The 22614-nt window shown below is 43.9% G+C and overlaps 1 long non-coding RNA gene across 1 annotated transcript in view; it reads left to right on the top strand.

Moving 5' to 3' along the window:
- LOC138503997 (uncharacterized) overlaps nucleotides 1-4009 on the top strand; it is an 82622-nt gene extending 78613 nt beyond the window's left edge. The window contains exon 2 of the long non-coding RNA XR_011279747.1: nucleotides 3776-4009. This is a non-coding gene — a long non-coding RNA (uncharacterized lncRNA). The remainder of the gene's footprint in view (nucleotides 1-3775) is intronic.
- The last annotated feature ends 18605 nt before the right edge of the window (nucleotides 4010-22614 follow it).

The following is a 22614-nucleotide window of genomic DNA, read 5'->3' as shown; positions in this document are numbered from 1 at the left end:
ATGATTGAGAGGTAAAGATCAAATCTAATGTATTTCCCAAGCAACAAAGTATTACCCAAGCAATGAGTGGGCCCACCAACCAATTGCTCAAGATCCAGATCATGCAATGCACCAAGAAATTGGGTGGAGGAGACTTGGATCTTAAATTAAAGTCGCCAACTATAACCAAATTGTTAAATTTGGTTTGGAGTTCCTCAATATGCTCTAGAAATGGGCAGCAGAAAACTGAGTCAGCACCGGGAGGACAATATACTATTCAAATGTGTATCACATATGAGACAGAGACCACGAATCAAATGAATAGTGCTTACATTTGTATAGAATGTATTAACGGAAGTGCCAACAAGGTACATTTGGAGATAAAAATGTGTGCCACCTCACCACCAGAGTGTGAAGAAATATGATTAAGCAAATAATATTGTAATGAGGAGGGAGGAATTGTTTTAACTAAGGGCCGATGTCTCTCTACGCCATGTTTCAGTTAAGCAAACAATATCAAGCGCATACTGAGAAAGAGATTCATGACAGGGGATATATAGCATGAGCACCCAGCAAGCGTGCATTCATGAGAAAACATTTGAAACATTATACATAGGTTTGGAAACCGATGGACTAATAGGCTCACTACACACCATAACGTGAGGAAAAACAGGTGCTGACGGAGTGAGCTGTAATAGCACATCACATGTCAAAGAAATGTCAATTGCTAAAGTAGCTTTCCAGGAAAAATCATCAACTCACGGCCCGTACTGCGCACGGACAAGCATAGACGGGCTTAACTTAGGTGCAACTTCGGCGCTTCCTTGTGAAGATTTCCTTACATAGGCACATGATATTACAACAGCCAATCCCAGAGGTCTACTAGAAGGCAGAGACAACAGACAGAGTGGTCTGTGTGTGCAGGGAAGAAATAATTAAAGAGACAGCGTTGCCTGGGTCTCTGCCCAAGAGCACTAATGAGGCCAGGCACCCTCAGCCCAGGCAGGTTCCACGGAAATCAATAAAGGTAAAATAAATATTGAAATATCCATAAAAGAACATAAGCTCAATAAGGAGGCACTCAGTCAAACGCTGCGACATAGGAGCAGCCGGGTGCCTAAATGGAACGCCGCAAAATAAAATGAATAAGTAAAATGAAAAGAAAGGAAAATTAACTAAAATCACAGGGGGCTACTAGCCGTGCCTACAACATTTTTCAGCCTCATTAGGTGTCATCAGTGAGGAGTCGTTACCGAAAATGTCATGCTGGCGCAAAACCAGGTGGAAGCGGGTATGCGCAGGAGAAAATGGCAGCCCCATTCTGTGCCCCCTCTCTGACTCCAAAACCAATGAAAATGCCCTGCAGCACAAAAGGTGGTGTTAAGACAGGTCTAACATGTATAACCCCTATCTTTTGCATATCTTTTTGCAGTCCGGGGACTTGGAAAATGAGGCCCTCGGTATTAATCTCATCAAAATTAGTTGTAAACTGAACCATTGTGGCACTTAAATATGTCCATATGTATTTCATCTTTTGTTATTGCACGCAATCAGAATGTTCCCCAAAGAAAGGTGAAAGGTTAACAGATGCACAAACTATAGTGAACACAGAAGTCATCATATGATTAATTCGTCGTATCAAAACTTACGGCCTCATTTTGAGTTTGGCATTATTGTAGCGGTAAATCTGCCAAAATACCACCAAACTCAATTACTTTTGCCACCACTTGGCCTCGTGGAAATGGTGGTAATTCTCTATTTTCTGAGTACATAGGATTCCATGAGGATTTTTGGCAGATCTACCAAATGTGGAATTACCACGCAGAAAATCAGGAGATTTTTGAAGGTAAAGTGGGGAATTTACTTCTAGCAACAAGCTGGAGTCGAATCCGCCACGTTTCCTCTGAAAATCGTCAGATTTTCCACGCAGTAATTACGCCAGTGGTGAATCCGCCAACAATTCTAATTTGGCGTTGTGGGAAAAGTGAAGGTAACCAAATTGACGCCATTTTTTTGTCTGCAAATGTAAACATGGACCCAGAGATTTGGCAGCGCACGTTACAAGGTCATGACATCTGTTAGTTTTGTCTTTGACACATGGTGCACGGACTCCTTCATGGATATGCAGCGTCAGTGGCACAGCTCAGCAGCACAGGCGGGTCTCCCAGGGAGACGTCTCTAGACCTGATGACAAGCGGTCCCCTGGTGACCTCAGGAGTAACCCGGCCAGGGAGTACTTCAGAATGTGCTTTCAGGTTTCGAACGAGCTGCCGCAGCTTGCATCGCTCATCAGAAAGTTGTAACTAATCTCGTTGTCATGTGAGAGAAAAAGCGACTTGTACCTTATTCCAGGGGAAGCTGCAAATCCGCCGCGTCAGTCGCACAGCTCAGCAGCGCATGACTGTGTGACGAGAGGCAGTGACTGCATGTCCACTTCACCACAGAGAAGAGGCGCCCACAGTGAATTGTGTGCAGTCGCAGATTTGCAAACGTGCCTGTAGCCCCATCTATTTTCTTTTCTGAAAAATGAACTAGTTAATTATTGTAAAATGGAACAACCATCACAATTTACCAATGCGTTTGGTGTATGACATGACTTAATATTATTTATTTAGAATTGTATCTGTCCTAGGTCTGGACTGTATTAAACAGCCATTGTAAAAGAAGGCACAAAACAGTACGCCGCCACAATCACAATTGATTTCAAATGATTGCTCGCATGTCTGTTTAGAGCAGTAGTATTCCAAATTTTTCATACTGTGCCCCCCCTTGAGTAAAAATATTTATTCTCCCTTGCTACTGCCCCGCCTCCCTCCCAGGTGTTGGCCCACCTGGGCTGCCCAAAGGATGTCCCGGTTAGAACCAGGCTCTTTAAAAAAGGATTAAGGTGAGTGTTTTTAATAGAACGTATAAGCAGTAGACAATCTTTATAAAGAGTCCGGGGCCCCCTGGACATCCTTCAAGCCCCACTAGGGGGGCCAGCCCCTCATTTTGAAGACCACTGGTTTAGATGATCCAATGAGTAAACCTGTATAAAGTGCAGGTCACAGCTTTGCACTTGCGGCCCATACACTGAGATGGTCAAGTGCAGCCACTAGTACTTATAGCACTATGTAATAGCAACACTTTGGTACGTGTATATAAAGTGCTTTATTAAAACACACATAATTACCTCCGCTACCCAACATTCTGGCAGCAGACGCATGCTACAAAGGCCGTTTTCTTTACCTCTCACTGAGGCTATAGACTGGTGTCATTCAGAAGTGTGACATCTTGCTTTAGTGGCTTTAGTGGCTATAACATCATGAATTAAAGGAATAGTGTGCTCAAAAATATTATTGCCCGAGACTTCAGGGCAGCCTGCCTCTCACGGTGTTGAGGATTATGATGGTGTTTATGAACGAACTTCGAGCAACACTTTGCCCTCGCAATCCAAGTAACGAGTAAGTGTACTCTAGTTGTGATGTCACTTGGGCCACTACCATTTCATGGTTGTCTCCTATATTGTTGTAACTTTGATCTATCACTGCCAAACGAATGTAGTCTTGCAATTCTACACATCACTCGCAATTTGGGGAAATCATAGTGGTCTTATGTTTATTTCATGTACAACCATGAAGCAATATTTCTTTGTGTCCCAAATGTAAAGGAATGCATAGTCGTTCAATATTGTAAAGTGTCTAAGTAACATTTGTACTGGTAACAATGCCATTGGATACATGATTGCATTTTCAACTAAGGTTTAATACACTTATCTTGTTCATTTAAAAACAGTTTGTATCTTTCTCTTACACAGGTGGTACAGGCTGGTGGCCTATTGTTCGTTTACATTGTAGCTTCATTGGAGGCTTGGACACCGTGTTTGACGAGTAATACCCACCTGTGTCGTTGGTGCCATTAGAGACACATTCCCCAGTGACAGCGGTCAGTACAGGGGATTTTCCCATACTTAGCTGCAACCTGAAGTTTATAATGTGTAGTACATTTGTGCCATCAAAGTCAGCAACAAAATAAAATACAACAGAACTTTTATGAACGGTTGTTTCAATTTTTCAGTGAATCAAGTGTGTCTCCATTCAGCAGTGTTCTGGCCCTTTCCTGCATGCCTCTTGGCCACCCCCCTACCCTATCAATGACTGTTAGCACCTGTGGCCATGCCTTCCCAAGGTGGCTGGCAGGGGTGGGAACGGCCAAGGTGCCAAACACCATGTACATTTCAAAGATATCTTATGCGCAGGGGGCATTGTACACATGGCCTAGCCAGACACCGTGTCTCCATGCAGGCTCCCCTTTTGCAGGCCACGCCCCTGCAATCCACATAAATGTGTCTCTCCCTTCAGCGCTGTTCCGGGCCTTGTCTGCACACCTCATGCCCATCCATCCCCCCTCCATTATCAAAGACAGTTCGCTCCAATGGATGTGCGCTGCCAAAGGGGGCTGGCAGGGGTGGGAACAGCCAAGGTGCCAAACACCATATACCCATCAAAGGTATCTTACACACAGGGGCCATTGTACACATGACCTAGCCAGACCCTGTGTCTCCATGCAGGCTCCCCTGAAGCAGGCCACGCCCCTGCAATCCACATAAGTGTGTCTCCATTCAGCAGTGTTCCGGCCCTTTCCTGCATGCCTCATGCCCCTCCATCCACCCCACCAGAATCAATGACTGTTAGCATCTGTGACCGTGCCCTCCCAATGGGGGCTGACAGGGGCAGGAATGGCCAAGGTGCCAAACACCTTGTACATTTCAAAGTTATTTTTACGCGCAGGTGGCATTGTTCACATGCCCTCCTCAGACCCCGTGTCTCCACGCAGGCTCCCCTGAAGTAGGCTGCGCCCCTGCACTCCACCTAAGTGTGTCTCTCCCTACAGCATTGTTCCGGGCCTTGTCTGCACGCCTCATGCCCATCCATCCCCCCTCCATTATCAAAGACAGTTCGCTCCAGTGGATGTGTGCTGCCAAAGGGGGCTGGCAGGGGTGGAAATGGCCAAGGTGCCAAACACCATGTACCCTTCAAAGGTATGTTACGCGGTGGGGCCATTGTACACATGGCCAAGCCAGACCCTATGTTTCCATGCAGGCTCCCCTTGACGCAGGCCACACCTCCACTGTCCATATAAGAACACGCCATATACACGTCATTCATTCACATACACACCCACTTTTCTAATTCTTTATAAACCACTTGATATTTATCATGAGAACATCTTTGCGCACTGCAAGTCAACTCGTGAATGTGCTACCTGAGAACCTCTGTGACCACTGCGAGTCAGCTCGTCATCGTGCTACCTGTGAACATCTCCCTGTTCTCCTGCTACTAACTACCCTGCTTGCTGAATCTAACTGTTTGTTGGTCAAGGTAAGGGCAGGTCACCTAATAATATCTCCTTGATCTTTAAAATTCTATCTATTTCGAATGAACGCACCCAGTAGTGTAATGTTCATTCATCTCATTGACCTTACCATTGACTTTAGTTTAATTTGTTATGTTATCGATATATAGCAATTCTCATTAGTGTCAATTGGGATCAAATTGCATCCTTCGCGGACCATGTCTATAAGCATGTTTCCTTTTGATGCATGATAGTACATTCAAGGGACGAGTAACATGTTACGATTTGCATCACATTAATGAATTGTGTATGAAAGTGTCACATATCGCCTATGGAAAGTATGGAGGTGATGGTCGATATGGAAGAAGGACTGAATTATTCCATGCAACGCACAGCGCATTCTAGTCTTCCAGTATTAGCCGCCTTAAAGACCAGCAGATGAGAAGCACCTGTGCGTTGAAACTTCCTTACTTTGTTTCCGCAAGTAAGTTTGCTTACGCTCCCTCTTGTGTTCCCTTCCCGGTTTCTGTCTACTTTGTTGGTCGTTTGTTAGTGCGCTGCTTCCCATTCGAACGGCTCCTTTCCTCCTTCCGTTCTGGACTGCTTTCCTCTCCGCTTGTGCGGCGTCTGTCGCCGTAACCTGTTTGCATCTCTCTCTGCCCTTCCTGCTACTGCTGTACTCTCTGCCGCGCTGGGCGGTTCCCCAGCTTTCATTGTTTCCTGTGAGCGGTGTCTACCGTTGGAGCGGTGTGTTCCCGACACACAGTTCTTCCCTTGTGTACCACTATATCCGCGTGTTATCCGCACGCCAACTGAACCTCTACCCGGACAACAGGCAATCGCCAACTACGACAACAACCAGTGCATTCTGGTACTTGTAGGCAAGACTACTCTTGCCTTCACTCTTACTGGATTTCTCTACGGACTACATCAACTACCATCCATATCAAGATCTACCAGGGTTTTTTCATCCGGTTTTTCCCTGGTTTGGGGTAGGCTCCCTGGAGTCTCTGCTGCCGGCCACATAGCCTCTTTTGCAAAGTGGACTCTAGGCGAGCCCGTCCTTCTATCTTCAAATCCAAGAACAAGATCAAAACCACCTGGAGAGAAAAGAAGAAGGAAAGTTCTACAGACGAATCTACTGCGTCTCCAACAGACTCATCGGGTGAGGAGTGGGCTAGTGGGGTTAGTTGTGTAGACACTGTACTTGATCAACCTGTCAAACCTGAGAGATTGCAACGCCCGAAGAAGATGGCTAGCCTCGAGCAATATCAGGAAATGGCCAATGCCATACAGGCTCTAACTGTGGAAATGCAAAACCTCAGAGCGGATAAAGCCGCTTTGAGACAGCAATTTCAACATAGAGAAGACACCAAGGGAGACTTACCTCCCATTTCCCTACCCTGTGGAAAATTTGATGGCAACCCAAAAAAGGTGAAGGAATTCCTTGATGCTTGTAAAATACATTTTACCATTCTCCCTAAAACATATGAGCTGGACAGGGCTAAGGTGGGATTTCTGATTTCCAATATGGTAGGTACCGCCCTATCCTGGGCAACTCCCTTGGTAACCGCTTCAGATCCAGCCTTAAACAACTATGGCACCTTTGTAACACATTTGAAAACAAGATTCGAAAGACCCGAAGTCTTCTATTCAACTTTAGAAAATCTACTAGACATTCGTCAAGGTACCTTGGACCTACAAACTTATGTCACTAACTTTCAGAAAGTAGCAACCGAAGCCGGATGGCCGGAGATGGCTCAACAGGCCATATTCTGTCGCGGTCTGCATGAAGATTTAAAAGACGAATTGGCAAGAGTGGCCAGGCCTGCGTCTTTCCAGGAACTAGTGGCCTTGGTTTTGCAGATAGACTACCGTATGACCGAAAGAAGAGCAGAGAAAAAGAGACCCCGTTCTTTTTCTGCCCTACCTAGCCTACCCCAAACACCTGAAAAGACACAGACGGAAGAACCTATGCAGATAGGGACAGCAAGAGGACCGCTTACTGCATGCGAACGAAAGAGATGCAAAGATCTCGGGCTGTGCATGTACTGTGGCTCCAATACTCATTTTCTACGGGACTGTCCCGAGGTACCTCCCAGAAGACAGGGAAACGAAAGACCCCGACCTTGAACAGGGAAAAGGAAGGGGTAAGTACAATTAATCCCTGTGCATTGGCTCAACCCGCTGCAATGACAGCAACAGTCTAATGGTGATCAAGATTCTTATTGACTGGAACATTGGAAGTCCTGTTGAATGTCTAGCCATGTTGGATTGTGGGGCAGCTGGTAACTTTGTGGACGATAAGTGGGCCCTGGAGCATCAGATACCAAGGCGCTCCAAGATACAACCTATCCCAGTTGAAGGGGTTGATGGTACCCCGTTAACATCCGGACCCATCAGTCAAGAGACACAGGAATTAAAGGTCCAGATGTCCAATCATGATGAATATCTATCCTTTGATTTGATAAGAGCAGCACATTTTCCTATTATCTTGGGCATACCATGGCTTCGAAGACACAACCCAAGCATAGACTGGTGTCGGAACTCGGTTGAATTTCAATCCCATTACTGCTGTCAACATTGTTTGATTCCAGAACCTGCTAAGCCGAAAGTACAAACAATGGTACACAGATCCATAAACAGCATCAGATTGATACCTGACCAATACCAAGAATATACTGATGTGTTTTTAGACACTCAACCATCGAATCTTCCACCTCACCGAAAGGAGGATTGCAAGATCGAACTGGTTCCAGACGCAGAAGTACCGTTTGGAAGAATGTTCCCCTTGTCACTACCTGAAAAGGAGGCCCTCAAGGAATACTTAGCCACAAATCTAAAGAATGGACTAATCTGGGAATCCACCTCATCGGCAGGGGCATCCCTTTTTTTATTTCAAAGAAAGGGATGACAGAATTAAGACCATGTATCGATTACAGAGGACTTAACAGTCTAACCATAAAAGACTGGTATCCCATGCCATTGATGAAAGACATTATAGAGGCTGCCCAAGGAGCTCGAATTTTCACCAAATTAGATCTTAGGGGAGTGTATCATCTTCTGAGAATCCGTTAAGGAGACAAGTGGAAGATGGCTTTTAGATCACCTCTTGGACATTATGAGTACAGAGTCATGCCCTTTGGTTTAGTGAACGCACCCTCCCAGTTCCAAAGGTTTATGGACAAAATATTTGCAGATGTCCATTGTTCTTCGGTTGTAGTATATTTGGATGATATACTCATTTTTTCCAACACTCTGGAAGAACACTGCCAACATGTTCAGGAGATACTACACAGGTTGAGGATGAACAGTCTGTTGGCAAAACCCGAGAAGTGTGTCTTTGAAGCTACAACCGTACCTTACTTAGGATTTATACTCTCAGCAGACAGTGTGCAAATGGACCCATCCAAGACACAAGCCATAACTCAATGGCCAGTACCCACATCAGTAAAGGACATACAGAGATTTTTAGGTTTGGCCAACTTTTACCATAAATTTATACCCAACTTTTCAGAAATCATCTTGCCCATTACTAATCTCTTAAAGAAGGGTGTTACATTTATTTGGGACCAAACGACAGAACAAGCTTTCCAAAGACTTAAGACAGCTTTTGTGACTGCTCCCATATTGAGACAACCAGACCAGTCCTTACCTTTCATTGTGGAAACCGATGCTTCGGGCGGTGCAATTGGGGCAGCATTACTACAAAGGAAGGAGGATGGATTGGAACAACCCATTGCCTACTACTCTCATACGCTTAGCCCAAGTGAACGAAATTACTCTGTCTTGGAAAGAGAACTCCTGGCTATTAGGCAAGCATGCGAAGAATGGAGACATCTATCACAAGGAACCATTCATCCTTTCCAGGTTCGCACTGACCACCAAAATCTGAAGGTACTCCAGAAGATGGAATGTCGGAATTCCACACATGCCAGATGGGCCTATTTTTTCTCTCAGTTCAACTTTGTGCTGACATACTTACCTGGAAAGGACAACCCCCTTGCTGGTGATCTCTCACGCAGTCAAGGAGACTTTGGAGGTTATCAGGGTCAGGAGATCCTTTTAGCAGGGAAGCGGTTTGTTAATACCCTTAACACTTTTTTGCAACAAGTACAATCCACCCAGAGCAAGGCAAAGGACCCTCTAAACAAGGGTATGACTCAAAGGGGAGAACTGTTATTCAAAGAAGGTTCATTGTTTCTGCCTACGACCGACTTACAAGAACAAGCAATGGCCTGGTGTCATGATGTACCATTAGCATGACACAAGGGACAAAATGCCCCTTTAGAATTGGTTTCTAGACAATTCTGGTGGCCCACGATGGCAAAAGATGTCAGGAACTACGTTGTCTCATGTCCTGTATGTGCACAGAATAAGTACGCATATTGCAAACCCCTGGGTCTTCTACAGCAGGAAACTCCTCCAGAAGGTCCGTGGCAACACATCTCCACTGATTTCATCGTAGACTTACCCGTTTCCAACGGGTACTCAGCCATCATGGTCACGGTCGATTCATTCAGCAAATTGGCTCATTTCTAACCCTGAAAAGAGTTACCCACAGCAGGCATTACTGCAGAGGTGTTTTTGAGAGACGTGGTCAGATTACACGGGCTACCCCAGACCATAGTATCAGATCGTGGCTCACAATTCACATCAAAATTCTGGACTGTTCTATGCAAATCTCTAGGAATAAAAAGATCCCTTTCATCTGGGTTTCATCCAGAAAAAAATTGACAAACCGAACGTCTCAATGCCACTTTAGAACAGTACATCAGGTGTTTTTGTAATCAAGAACAGAGTGATTGGTATCGGCTGCTGCCCATGGCAGAATTTTCATACAACAATACCAAACATTCCTCTACAGGCATGAGTCCCTTCTCATGCACCTATGGATTCCATCCCCGACACATACCTCTGTTTGGTCAGAATTTTTCTAATGTACCCTCCGTTGATCTGCTCATGAATACTCTGCAAGATATTCACAGGAAGACAAGAGCCAACCTCGAGATGGCACTTCATAAGAGCAAAAGGTGGGCGGATCTCAAGAGACAACCCAACCCGGAATGGGAAATTGGTACCAAAGTATGGTTGTCAACAAAATATCTACCTAGGTGGATACACCGAGGCAAGTTCTCTCCCCGCTATATTGGACCCTTCCGGATCACGGCTAAAATCAATCCAGTAGCCTTTCGCTTGGCTCTGCCAGCCAAACTACAAAGAATCCATCTGGTATTTCACACCTCATTACTGAAAGAATACACAGAGAACTTACACAAAATAAAAATAAAAAGAACAATCGGATTCCAGCAGAAAGAAAACACCAAGGAATACGAAGTCTCCAGACTCCTTGATTCCAGGTACAAGAATGGCACCTTGCAGTATCTGGTACTATGGAAGGGGTACCCAATGTCTGAGAGTTCTTCGGAACCTATTAGACATATATCAGCACCTCGTCTCATTCAGAAGTTCCATCGACTGCACCTGGGAAAACCAGGAGGAAGTCTACTGAGAAGGGGTCATACTGTCACATATCGCCCATGGAAAGTATGGAGGAGATGGTCGATATGGAAGAAGGACTGAATTATTCCATGCAACGCACAGCGCGTTCTAGTCTTCCAGTATTAGCCGCCTTAAAGACCAGCAGATGAGAAGCACCTGTGCGTTGCAACTTCCTTACTTTGTTTCCACGAGTAAGTTTGCTTACGCTCCCCCTTGTGTTCCCTTTCCAGTTTCTGCCTACCTTGTTGGTCGTTTGTTAGTGGGCTGCTTCCCATTCGAACGTCTCCTTTCCTTCTTCCGTTCTGGACTGCTTTCCTCTCCGTTTGTGCAGCGTCAGTAGCCGTAACCTGTTTGCATCTCTCTCCGCCCTTCCTACTACTGCTGTACTCTCTGCCGCGCTGGGCGGTTCCCCAGCTTTCATTGTTTCCTGTGAGCGGTGTCTACCGTTGGAGCGGTGTGTTCCCGACACACAGTTCTTCCCTTGTGTACCACTATATCCGCGTGTTATCCGCACGCCAACTGAACCTCTACCCGGACAACAGGCAATCGCCAACTACGACAACAACCAGTGCATTCTGGTACTTGTAGGCAAGACTTCTCACTCTTACTGGATTTCTCTACGGACTACATCAACTACCATCCATATCAAGATCTACCAGGGTTTTTTCATCCGGTTTTCCCTGGTTTGGGGTGGGCTCCCTGGAGTCCCCGCTGACGGGCACATAGCCTTTTTGGCAAAGTGGACTCTAGGCGAGCCCGTCCTTCTATCTTCAAATCCAAGAACAAGATCGAAACCACCTGGAGAAAAAAGAAGAAGGAAAGTTCTACAGACGAATCTACTCTGTCTCCAAAAGACTCATCAGGTGAGGAGTAGGCTAGTGGGGCTAGTTGTGTAGACACTGTACTTGATCAACCTGTCAAACCTGAGAGAAAGTTATCCTATGATACAGCCGGCTACACTGGTTTTGCTTCGGTGAACAAAACATAGATTGCATAGAAAAATGTATAAGGTAATTCCATCTTTCTCACGCTTTTATGCAAAGTAATTTTCTAATGATCTGGACCGTTTTTTTTTTACAGAATTTCCAATAATGTCTGCATGTACGGTTTACGGTTGCCGTTCTAAGACCTATAACAAACCTAAAGGCACTATATTTGCATGTATTCCCGAGGAATATATATCTGGGTCAGATATTGCGGATTTGCCCCAGAAGAGTTTGAAAGTAGAGCCCATGATGTCTTGGGGGACTTGAGGGGTGATTGATTACACATCTGCAGCCTGCACTTTGCCATGAATATGTACGACCAATTGCAGTACACAAAGAAGCATCAACTCAGAACTTCTAGTAAATTGCTTTCAAATGCAATTCCGACTCTATTCATCCACACGCTGCCCCAGGTGAGTCACAGTTCCTGATTTAGCTGTAGGCCTTGGGGTACTGAACAGGTAACTACATGGACGGATCAGTGTTTTAGGTGTAAATGTCCCTTATAATACTTTTCATATTTACAGGATTGTATTGCTTTATAACTTAACCCCATTTTGCTATACATCTGTCCTTGGTTTTAGGAGTATCACAGAAAACGATTTATGGGTACAGATAACTATGCTATAGTGCCCTTGGAAATAAGCATAATCTTTTTGTAATTGGTTGCTTTACCTGTCAATGATTTAGGTTAGCATTTCTAAATCAAATCTAATTTCCCCTTTACAACTCCATGACAATGCACTGAATATGAAGGAGCAAGATTCTGCATCCATGTCTTTCCCAGAGTCAACAACAACTTTGAGCGCAGGTCAGGTAGTTTTATTTAGATATTCTATTCTGCAAATGTTTTATGCATGGAATTTGAGATAATATGATAACGTTTACGTATGCTGTCGTTTGTTTACATAATGTTTCATTCATTGGTTTTTATTGATATGCACCATTGTCTGCATCCCATTGTGTGAGTTCAATTTTTTCATCCATACTAAAACAAGTACTGTGTTACAGGGTGATGTTGGTACTTCGACTACAATTACACCATCTTTTCAAGCTGATCCAGAGCCTGAGTTATGCGTACTGAGAGTTCCCTTGAATGAAAGAAAGTATATCGTACATTTGATTCTATTAGACAGTGACATTATTATAAACAAGCATCTTTTGCAAAACGCTTGAGTGCAATATTACAAGCAGTGGGTTTCGCACGGTGATCTCTGATTGAGTAAACTAGCCATCAATCAGGTGCAATTCGAAATGTACATTTTGACTAAATGACGTACACAGTGTACGAGGATATCTATGTAAGCCGTGTGTGCAAGGAAATAATTTGCTTTCAAATACGATTGACTTTTTTTAATCAATATTCTATTCTAGGCATGTATACAAGATCAGGAAATAGAAGAGGAGGCACATGAATCCGAGGTGGTGGAACAACTTGCTGGTGCAGCCGTTGCAGTGAAGAACACGGTTTCAAAGAAAATCAAGAAAGCAAGGGTAACTAGCAAACAAGTGCAATTACAAAAAGTGTTTTGGGCAGGTGTCTTCATAACATGCTTTATTTTAAATTTAAAGTGCTATATACTGTATGTTGGTTTTACATTGAACATGTTCTCACAACCCATTTCCTAGAGGCCCAGAAGTAAACAAACTTTGATGACACAGACAGCTACTGAAGACAGAGATGCTGCTTGCCAAACTGATTTCACCATGGAGCAACTATTATTTGAGGCTCAGCGTGTTCAACTGAATAAGCAGACTCGAGATGCTTATGCCCAATGGCCAGAAAATGAATTGAATGTGACCGGAGAAGCGAGTAAAGTGTTGTTGGACCATTGCTACAATGCGAGAACTCCACAAGATGAAGACGAAACTGAGTATAACATTGATGCTTTTGAATTACTCACAGACCACTTGAAACAATCAACACCAGCAAAAAAGGGCCACTCAACAAACAATCGACATTGATGTTTTCTCCGATTCGTGTTCAAATAACACAAGCTGAATTAACATAGACTGAAGCCTCAACACAGTTGACCGAGGAACTTGCCAAAGATCTCGACTACAGTGCATCCTGTTCAGCCGATATATCCACCACAGTTGAGTCACAAAACACATTCATGCAGGACAATAGTCTAATACAGGAGCCCAAATACATTGTATTCGACAGCTGCCTGATGGAGATAATACTGATGCTGAAATGTGTCCATCTAGTGAGGGGGGAAGTATGCGGGAAGCCATTGTTGAATGTGACCCGTGTGTCACAAGGCACTAACTTGAAAATACAAGCCACCTGTGATCTGCTCCATGCAAAATGTTCATGGTCCGCTCAACCGATGCTGGGGAAAGTGGCAGCTGGAAATCTACTGTGTGCAGCAGCTTTACTTTTCAGTAGCTCTACTTTTAATAAGTTGTCCAGTTTCTGTCAATTTGTGGGACTCCAGTTCCTTTCTAAAACGCAATACTACAAATATCAATTTGAATATTTATTCCCTGCTATTAGTGAAGCATGGAAAATTGAACAAATGTCAATTGCAAGGACATTCTCTGACAAACGGTTCAGGCTAGCTGGCGATGGACATTGTGACAGCCCCGGATTTTCAGCAAAGTACTGCACATGCCACTTTCAGGACATGGAAACTAAATCAATTGTGAGTTTGGTGGTCGTGCAGGTGTCCGAATGTAAATCCTCAGTGGCCATGGTGAAACATGGTTTCATCAAATCCCTGGAAGATCTCCAATCGAGGGGAATGCAAATTGACATCATAGCCACAGACACACATGTTTCAATAGCCAAGACCACGAGAGAGCAGTTTCCAAATATTCACCATCAATTTGATGTATGGCACTTTGCCAAATCAATCAATAAAAAAATCTCAGCTGCTAGGAAAAAAAAGGTTCTGAAAATATTTTACAGTGGTCCCAGTCTTTCAGCAACCTTCTTTGGTGGAGCTCCAAAACTTGTGGTGGGTCTGTGGAAATTCTACTAGAAAAATGGCAGTCACTATGCACCACTGTTCCAACGTTCACTCTTAGACAGAAAACCAACATTTCCACCAATATGCACAAGGACCTTTGTCGCCGGAGCAGGAACGCAAGAAGAAGTGGTTGATTCCAGCTTCAGCTCCACACAAAGCTCTTGAGAAGATCGTGTTTGAGAAAACTCTATCAAGAGATCTGAAGGCACTCACAGAATTCTGTCACACAGGAGATTTGGAGGTGTTCCACAATATGTGCCTAAAGTACTGGGCCAAGAGATTGCATTTTGGCATAGACGGGATGCAATATAGGACATTACTAGCGGTATTAGCACATAACGAGAACATTGGGCGTCAACAATCAAGGACTGCAAGAAACTTTGGGATGCTTCGTTACACAATGGCCTTCACGAAAAGAAGCAAAAAATGGGTGGAAATGGAATTCGATTTTGTGAAAGATCTTTTTACAACTGTCTTGGACATACATATTCACGGAATCGCGCATGATTTTGTTCCGAAGACACATACATTGCCACAAAACATTGCAAACGTGCCCTGTCCACCTAAAGCAGAGCTTGTGTAACAGTTCACTTCCTGGTTCAAATGATTACCATCTATTTTTTTGTTCAACAATGTTTATATAAAGTGTCCAAATAAAGCGTCCAATTTGTCTTTTGAAATCTATCCTCTGTCAATGTTTTGTTTTTCAACAAGTGCCTTTTTCAGAATGCCATACAATGTAACGCTGTGCTTTCACACTTCCCAGTTTCATCGAGCTATTGTGGGACCTTCACTGATCGTGGGAGGGTCAGATGGATAACTGCATGAAAGCAACTTTGGGTTCTGCAGTTGCCTTACCAAACACTTGCCCAAATAGCTGAATAACTACGCGTCCCACAAAAGGAATGAGACTTAGGCTAGATAAGTTAATCAGCACGCAATAACTACTGACTGTAAGCAAAACAACACATCAAAGGGGGTTGTTGGTGAAAAATATCTGCACCCTGACCTATATTTTTAAGGGGCCATGTGTTGGGGGTCGTTGCTAATGTAAGGAAGGAGTGGATCATTTGAGCCCCCAGCCCACACAAAATTCTATGCGAAAAAGACACCTTGCTCTTGCACTCATGGGGGATGCCTCCTTTGCCATTCTGTAGCCATGGCGAAGAAGGCCCTGACATAAGCAGAGGTGGTGCTATTGCTAGACGCACTTGGACTCTGTTTTGTGTACCCTCGACTCCAACTTTGGACTAGGCCGCATTCTGGCATTGCAAAGTTTCCCCTCCCCCTCAGCAGCGCCGCGCACAGCGAGCACTGACAGCAACCACTTTTTTCCTCTTGCGCCTGTGCCTCCCAAATCCCTTTCTCACAGATGCGCTGAGACAAGATGTTGTGCACAAAGAATGCATTCATTTCATTCTTCCTCTGAGATCACTGTCCTGTGTGTGATAGGGCCAAACCATGACTTGTAGTTGTTCAACCATCTCAACAAATGTGCTCCTGCACCTCTCACCCCTGCTGCTTGAAAATTACTGCTTGTTCAACCTTGTGCCCCTCCAAAGCTATTCTTTTGATGTACCAGAAGTGTGATCCTTCCTTGCTGACCACACCAGAGTGCCTCCTAATAAAACAAGACCGCAGTCACAGTATATTCTGTCCTAAATTAACATGTGTCACTCCACCCACTTTCTCGCTCTGATGTGCCAGACCTGTCAGCTATCAATCCCGACCCCCAAAGGTTACCATGGGTTCAGGGGACCGCAGACTGGCAGGAGGGGGTTGCAGCAGGGCTTGCTCGAACATTCTCATACAAGCACATTTTGTTAGGGCTCGAGACTCGCTCCTTGCAAAAAATGTTTACGTGATTTGCTGTGTGAACGGGAGACGGGCTGAGCTGACAGGTGGCGTGGGCTGGCTGTGGGAGTCACTGAGAGAGTGCAAAGTTCTCCAGAGTAACATTACAAATAAGGCTTTTGGAAGTAAACTAACTGTAACTGTTTTCTTTAAAAAAAAGTAAATTACTAGAAATTTCGTGCAGCATTGGTGGATGGCAGCAAACAATTAATTTTTTTTTTCAAAAATATTTCTAATGCCACTATGGTCTGAAGGGCTTTTCGATCGAATTGGGAGTGAAGGTCAGCGGCTTTGATTTTTGCTTGTGAGCTGAGCAAACACACGCATCATACACAGTATAAGGTTGAATTATTTTTGGACCTTGAAAGAAAGGGAGGATTCTGAAAGGAATGAATGAAGGGAGGGGTGTAATACCGTCAAATATATGATAAGGTTCACCATTCCAGGAACATGTAATTTCATTTTATGAAAATTTGTTGATCTGAACGGAGTCTCTGCGTTACGCTGAGAGAATGGAAATGCTGAATGTTATCTAAGTTTTACTGTAGACGATTTTATAGACCAACGAGTCAACGTATCATTAGCCGACCGTTATTGCTGGCTTAGATTGTAATTGGTTGTTCTTTGCGGCATATTGCAACAACACACAAATACAACATGTGTGTGTACTTGTCTTTGTCCCGGGCACATGGGCAGTCCAGCATCAAAATGCTTGTGGTCCACAACTGGGTTCCCCCAGGTTCCACAAACGCTAAATTCTACACTAAAATTTAGTTAAAATGCCGTCTATATGTTCTCCGAATTGTAGCGTCAGCTTCCGCATCCCATTTCGAGCTGAACATTCTCCATAGCACTAACCTCAGAAGCAAATTGTAGACTACTTTCCACGTTGTTTTCTCTGTGTTCCCATTGTTTCACGTCTGTGTTCATTATTAGTTTTCACACGGTGCAGAATTAATGGGTAAAATTATAAATTGTAATAAAGATCGGCTACTGAGACACATTTCTGTTACGTTTTTCAAACAGCTACATCCTGCCTTTTAAAGTTAAGACAGCTGGAGCTTTCCCTGCAGACAGTTCAACTAGCAGATGCTGACAAAACTAGAAAACCTTCGGTACATGAAACATGGTGCACAATAGAAGAGGCATGCTTACAAAGAAAAGGAGAGGGAAGACGGGGAAAGAGTGTTTCCAATGAAAATCTTTTAAGGAAAAAGAGCTTGCCTACTAGCCTGAATAGAAAAATGTAGAACACAAGGATGCCAATGAAGATGCCCTTGTGCACCTAATCATGCCAGTACTGAGTCTTCTGTTGGGCACACAATACTCAAAGGTATGTTAGTGCTTATGTCATGGGTAATGATGTGTTATTGGGTCTGGATACGTTTGTGATGGCCTGTAGTATACACAATGTATCTGGGAGGGGCCAGGTTCCTTGTCTGCTTGGCTTCTGCCTAAAAGTGAGTGTAAATGTATTCTCGAATTGGAGAGACATAGGAGTATGAGTGCATGAAGGATGCCCTCATAAGAATTTAGAGGAGCAGCTGGGTACTTCTGCAGGTGATACCACCCCATACATCCCCTGTATTGGAGACAGGAGATTGTGCCGGGCCTGACACCAGCTATAATACCAATGCCGCAGCGAGGATTTGAAGGAAGATACCCATTGAGACAGCCCTACGGAATGTAGCCCCGAAGTGACAATAACCTGCGGGAGGAACTCCCTGAAGGAATATGGGAAGGAGCAAAGAAGAAGATCTAGAGTGTGCACGACGTCTCGAGACGCTGGCTGAAGATGATTTATGGACCCTAGAGGGCTAATGGTGAAGTAAGGATCAAGTGAACTCTCAAGTATGAAAGAAGCAGAATACACGTGCACAAAGTGCTGTAGAGAACAACCATTCAATAAATGTACAGACGCTGAAACGCAAAGTAGATTAAGTCATCATAGAAGCCAGCTATGAGTAGTGAATAGAATGCAGGTGAAGCCACCATTGTACAGAAACTAGGAATTTGTATTATGAATTAAGTAAGGCAGAACCCATGAAGCGGGAGTGGAAAACTGTGTTGCAGCAAGAATAATAAGATCATGGAGCTGCATGGTGAGGCTGTCTGGCCTGGAATCAAGATTGAAGAAGCAAGGTCAGCTATCTATTGTGAAGAAGAACGAGTATGCAGAGGATAAACCTTCTCATGTTAAGGTGCGAGAAAGAACACAAAGGATGCCAAGCTTTAATTCATTTAGAGCATTTAAAAGCTTCAAAAGTGACCAAATCGTGGTCTCCTGTCATGTGAGTCAAAGATGGAAATAGCGCTTGAACTTGAAGTTCCAGAAACAATAGCGAGTGCCCTCACTCCTGTGCATTCGCAAGACAAGGATGCCCTGCAAGGCCAAGTACAAAGACAATTTCATGACAGAAGGCATGGGTGATGAGAGATGCTGGGCTAATTGAGTGGTGAGGTAGTTTCATGTCCTATCTCCTTGCACCGTGTTCTGGGCTTACGTGTTGCTAAATGAACCAAATGTTCCAGACAAGGCACAATCATGCCAACCAATTATATCAGTCCATAAAATGAAGGACTTTATCATTTCAAGACCAATGAGAAATTGTGCATCTCAATGTTTCTGAAATAACATGTTTTTAGAGGTAGGCATAAGTTGTCAACCTGATACCAGACAGCCAATAACGATCCTAGCTACTATAGAAATGTATACTTAGATGTTTCCCTTAACCTGTCCTGACCTTTGATAGGTTTTTCACTATTGCTACATAGTATGACATCACTCTAATGCATTATTTAGTATAAGGACCATATTGTGTGTGAAGATCATTGAGAGACTGAGCATCCGTCCGTTGATGTTCCTTGTAACCTCCCTATTTTAGATAATTGTTAATAAAACAGTACTTTGCCATCTTCCTGACTTTCTTCCATTATTTGGACTCAGAATGACTCTGGTGGAATCCCATCCATTCCACATGCACGTTGCTAAGGCGATATGCTCACTTGGCAGCAGTGCGGATGGCTCCAGATACAAACGAGGTTGGCACCAGAGTTACAGACGATCGGGCATCCTCCATTAGCTGGAAGATCGCAGAGTTTCCTGTGGAGAGCGGCCAATAGAAATAAACTTGCGAGAAGAATCGAGATGGTGGGCAGGGCCCTCTTTGATGAAATCCTTGCTCGGTTTCCACAGGCACTCTGCGGACAGAAGGCGAAATGGTAAGATTGGAGGAGGAGTCGATACCGAAGGACTTGAGTTGATTAGCGGATGTAAGTAGACAAAGACAAATGGCAATATAAAGGGGTGGGATTGTGATATTTTGAGTAATAGGAAATCTTGTGTAGATAAAGGAACGCCTAAGTAATCCTAGTTCAAGGGAATTAGAAGAAGACATCTCAAACTCCAATGGGAGTATGAATAAAAAGTGAATAGTGTGGTCAGGACTGTGAAAGGTGATGTCTTAAATTCTGTATAAGGTGAAAAAAAGTAGAAGCGAGTGAAGTATACCCCATATTATAAATGATTAATAATGAAGGGGAGGTGATCACTGGGGTTATTAATGTGTAGTGTGTAATTATGTGAAGTATTATTTGTTTTGTGAAGTATCAAGAAGTAATAGAACTGTGAAAGGTTGAAAGTAACAGTGTTTGAAGTTAAGAAGTAGTAAACGGTTGGCACCAATCAAAAGACAGATAGGTTATTGAAACGAAAGAGGATTGATCAGCGATTTATGGCGCTTTCTCATATGTGTTGCTTTAAAAATTTGAAGGTGGTGATTTAAGATAAAAGAAAAGGTTGATTTAACAATCTGGTATGTCAATTGAGACTTGTCATTATGGAGGACACTCCTCTCATGTACCTTTGTAAGACATTGCCAAAACATGACCCCAAGCTCAAACAGTACAATACAGAATGGGTAAAGGGTACAGCGGACAAAATGTTCATGCCATGGCCACAAGGGGAATCATTGTCAAAGGCGGTATTGCAACACATGACCACATACGTGTATGTTGAGTACACAGGAAACCAATAGGAGAAAAGGCTGGTAATTTTAGAACTTTGGAAGATGTTCCTGGAGGAGAGGGAGGACCCACCACCGGTGGAATGGATGCTTAATCAACATAAGGCTGACAGGGCATTGAGCGCTAAGCTCCTCTTACCTTGTCGGAGATTAAGAGTGCAAGAGGTAACACCTGTGTACGAGCACGATATAAATAAAATATCATATCATATCATAACTACAGAAGAGATAAGAGTTTACCCTTTAAAGAAACTGAAAGCAGCGGCAGGGTATAGTAACCAGACATATGAACCCCCGCCTTATAGTAGTGACAATAGTCCAGAAGAAAGTAAAAGGAAGATGTCTGTAACTCTATACGAGATAAGGAAGAAAAAGGCAAGAGGTTGAAAATATTGACAGATATAAACCAAGAAATTAAGCGATGGAAGGAAGAAATGGACTGGGCTGACGAGGTAACGCTTGTATAGAATGAGTGGATGGGAGGACAGATACTACTCAAGTTAGATGGGAAAAGCATTGAGGAGGGTAGGCAAAGAGTAGATAAGGATGAGCAAAAAAAGAAGGACAGGGAAGATTGTGGGAGGATGAGCAAGGAAGGAAAAGCAGGGATTGACAGGGAACAGATACACAGGGAGGAACAATAAAAAGACGAAAAGCGGGCAGAGGAACAAAAAAGTATGACAATAGACAAAGAGCGACAGAAGAAAGGGATAGGAAGGAAAGAAAGCGAGAGGAGGAAGAAGCACAAAGAGTGAAAGACAGAAGGTTACAGAGAACAAGAGAAGAAGAACGAAGACAGGTAGTAAGAAGGGAAGAACGAAAGCAGGAGGATGAAAAGGCTAGAAGGGATGCTAGAAAGCGAAGGCACGTGGACGAAGAAATAAAACAGAATAGGAGGCAGTGAGCTCTGGATGCCAGTCTCACCCTTAAGGAACATCTGAGGCCAAGCAAAGAAATACAATGCGATTGGGTAAGAGAGATTCTCCTGATAAAGGAGATAACGCCAGAAAAATCTAAAGTAGCACTAGAGGAAGAAAGATTCATGCGGAAGGCATTGGAGAAAGAGTCGATAAAATATATTAGCATCTAAGACGGGATAGTGAGTATGGAACTGGAAGGAGCGGTAATCGATCCCTGGTATCTCAACTACGAACTGAGGAGGAAAACATGTTTCGTGATGAAAGCAGAGCACTGTCTTTGAGTAGATTACATATAGATAGAGGCAAGGGGATGGTAGTCACACTAGTTGGAGTCTAGAAATGTCAGACGAGGAAAGAGAGTCAGGTCGTGAGGCAGAGGGAGAGGGTGAGTATGCCCCCCCCCCTCGGGAAACCAACAGATGGAAAAGGAAGTTAGGTGGTCAGTGTCAAACACAAGTCTTGACCACAACAATACTATTCCGGCACTGACCTGAATCCGTAGCTGGAGAAAGATGAACCAGAGAATTCCCCCCAGTTGCTATGCTCCCCCATTCATTCCTACGATGAGGGGGCAGTTCTGAGTATTGTGAAGAAGAAAATACTACATGATGTTGGCGATACGGTTTGGTATTTCTTGTATGTGATTGAGCATGGTAGTATTGGAAGAGATGCTTGCCGGGGACAAGGGTGTGAGTATCCCTAAGGAGCCATGAAAGAGGCAATGGGACAAACAATATTCGGATCCGAGAAAAAACATTCCGACTGTCGAATTCATGAAAGGATTATGTAGTCGTAGCCAGGATAGACTGAGTATGATGGGATAGTGGGCTGCCTTGATAATGTCAAAAGTGATTTCCTCCAAATTAGATGCTACTACCATGTGGAGTGGGAGGGTTTGTTCTATGATAGGTCCCAAAGTGAGAGGACTTCCATCAACACTCTCCACAGGAATGGACATTTTCTTGGGGGAATGAAGGAGTCCCTTACTAGTTGCCAATTGATTGTCTACAAAATTACCAGCTGCCCCACTATCTAACAA

Source organism: Ambystoma mexicanum, chromosome 11 (assembly GCF_040938575.1).
Source record: "Ambystoma mexicanum isolate Mex_15411 chromosome 11, UKY_AmexF1_1, whole genome shotgun sequence".
In the NCBI taxonomy this organism is placed as follows: domain Eukaryota; kingdom Metazoa; phylum Chordata; class Amphibia; order Caudata; family Ambystomatidae; genus Ambystoma; species Ambystoma mexicanum.
The sequence above is the reverse complement of the archived record's forward strand: the minus strand, read 5'-3'. Positions and strand labels throughout refer to the sequence as shown.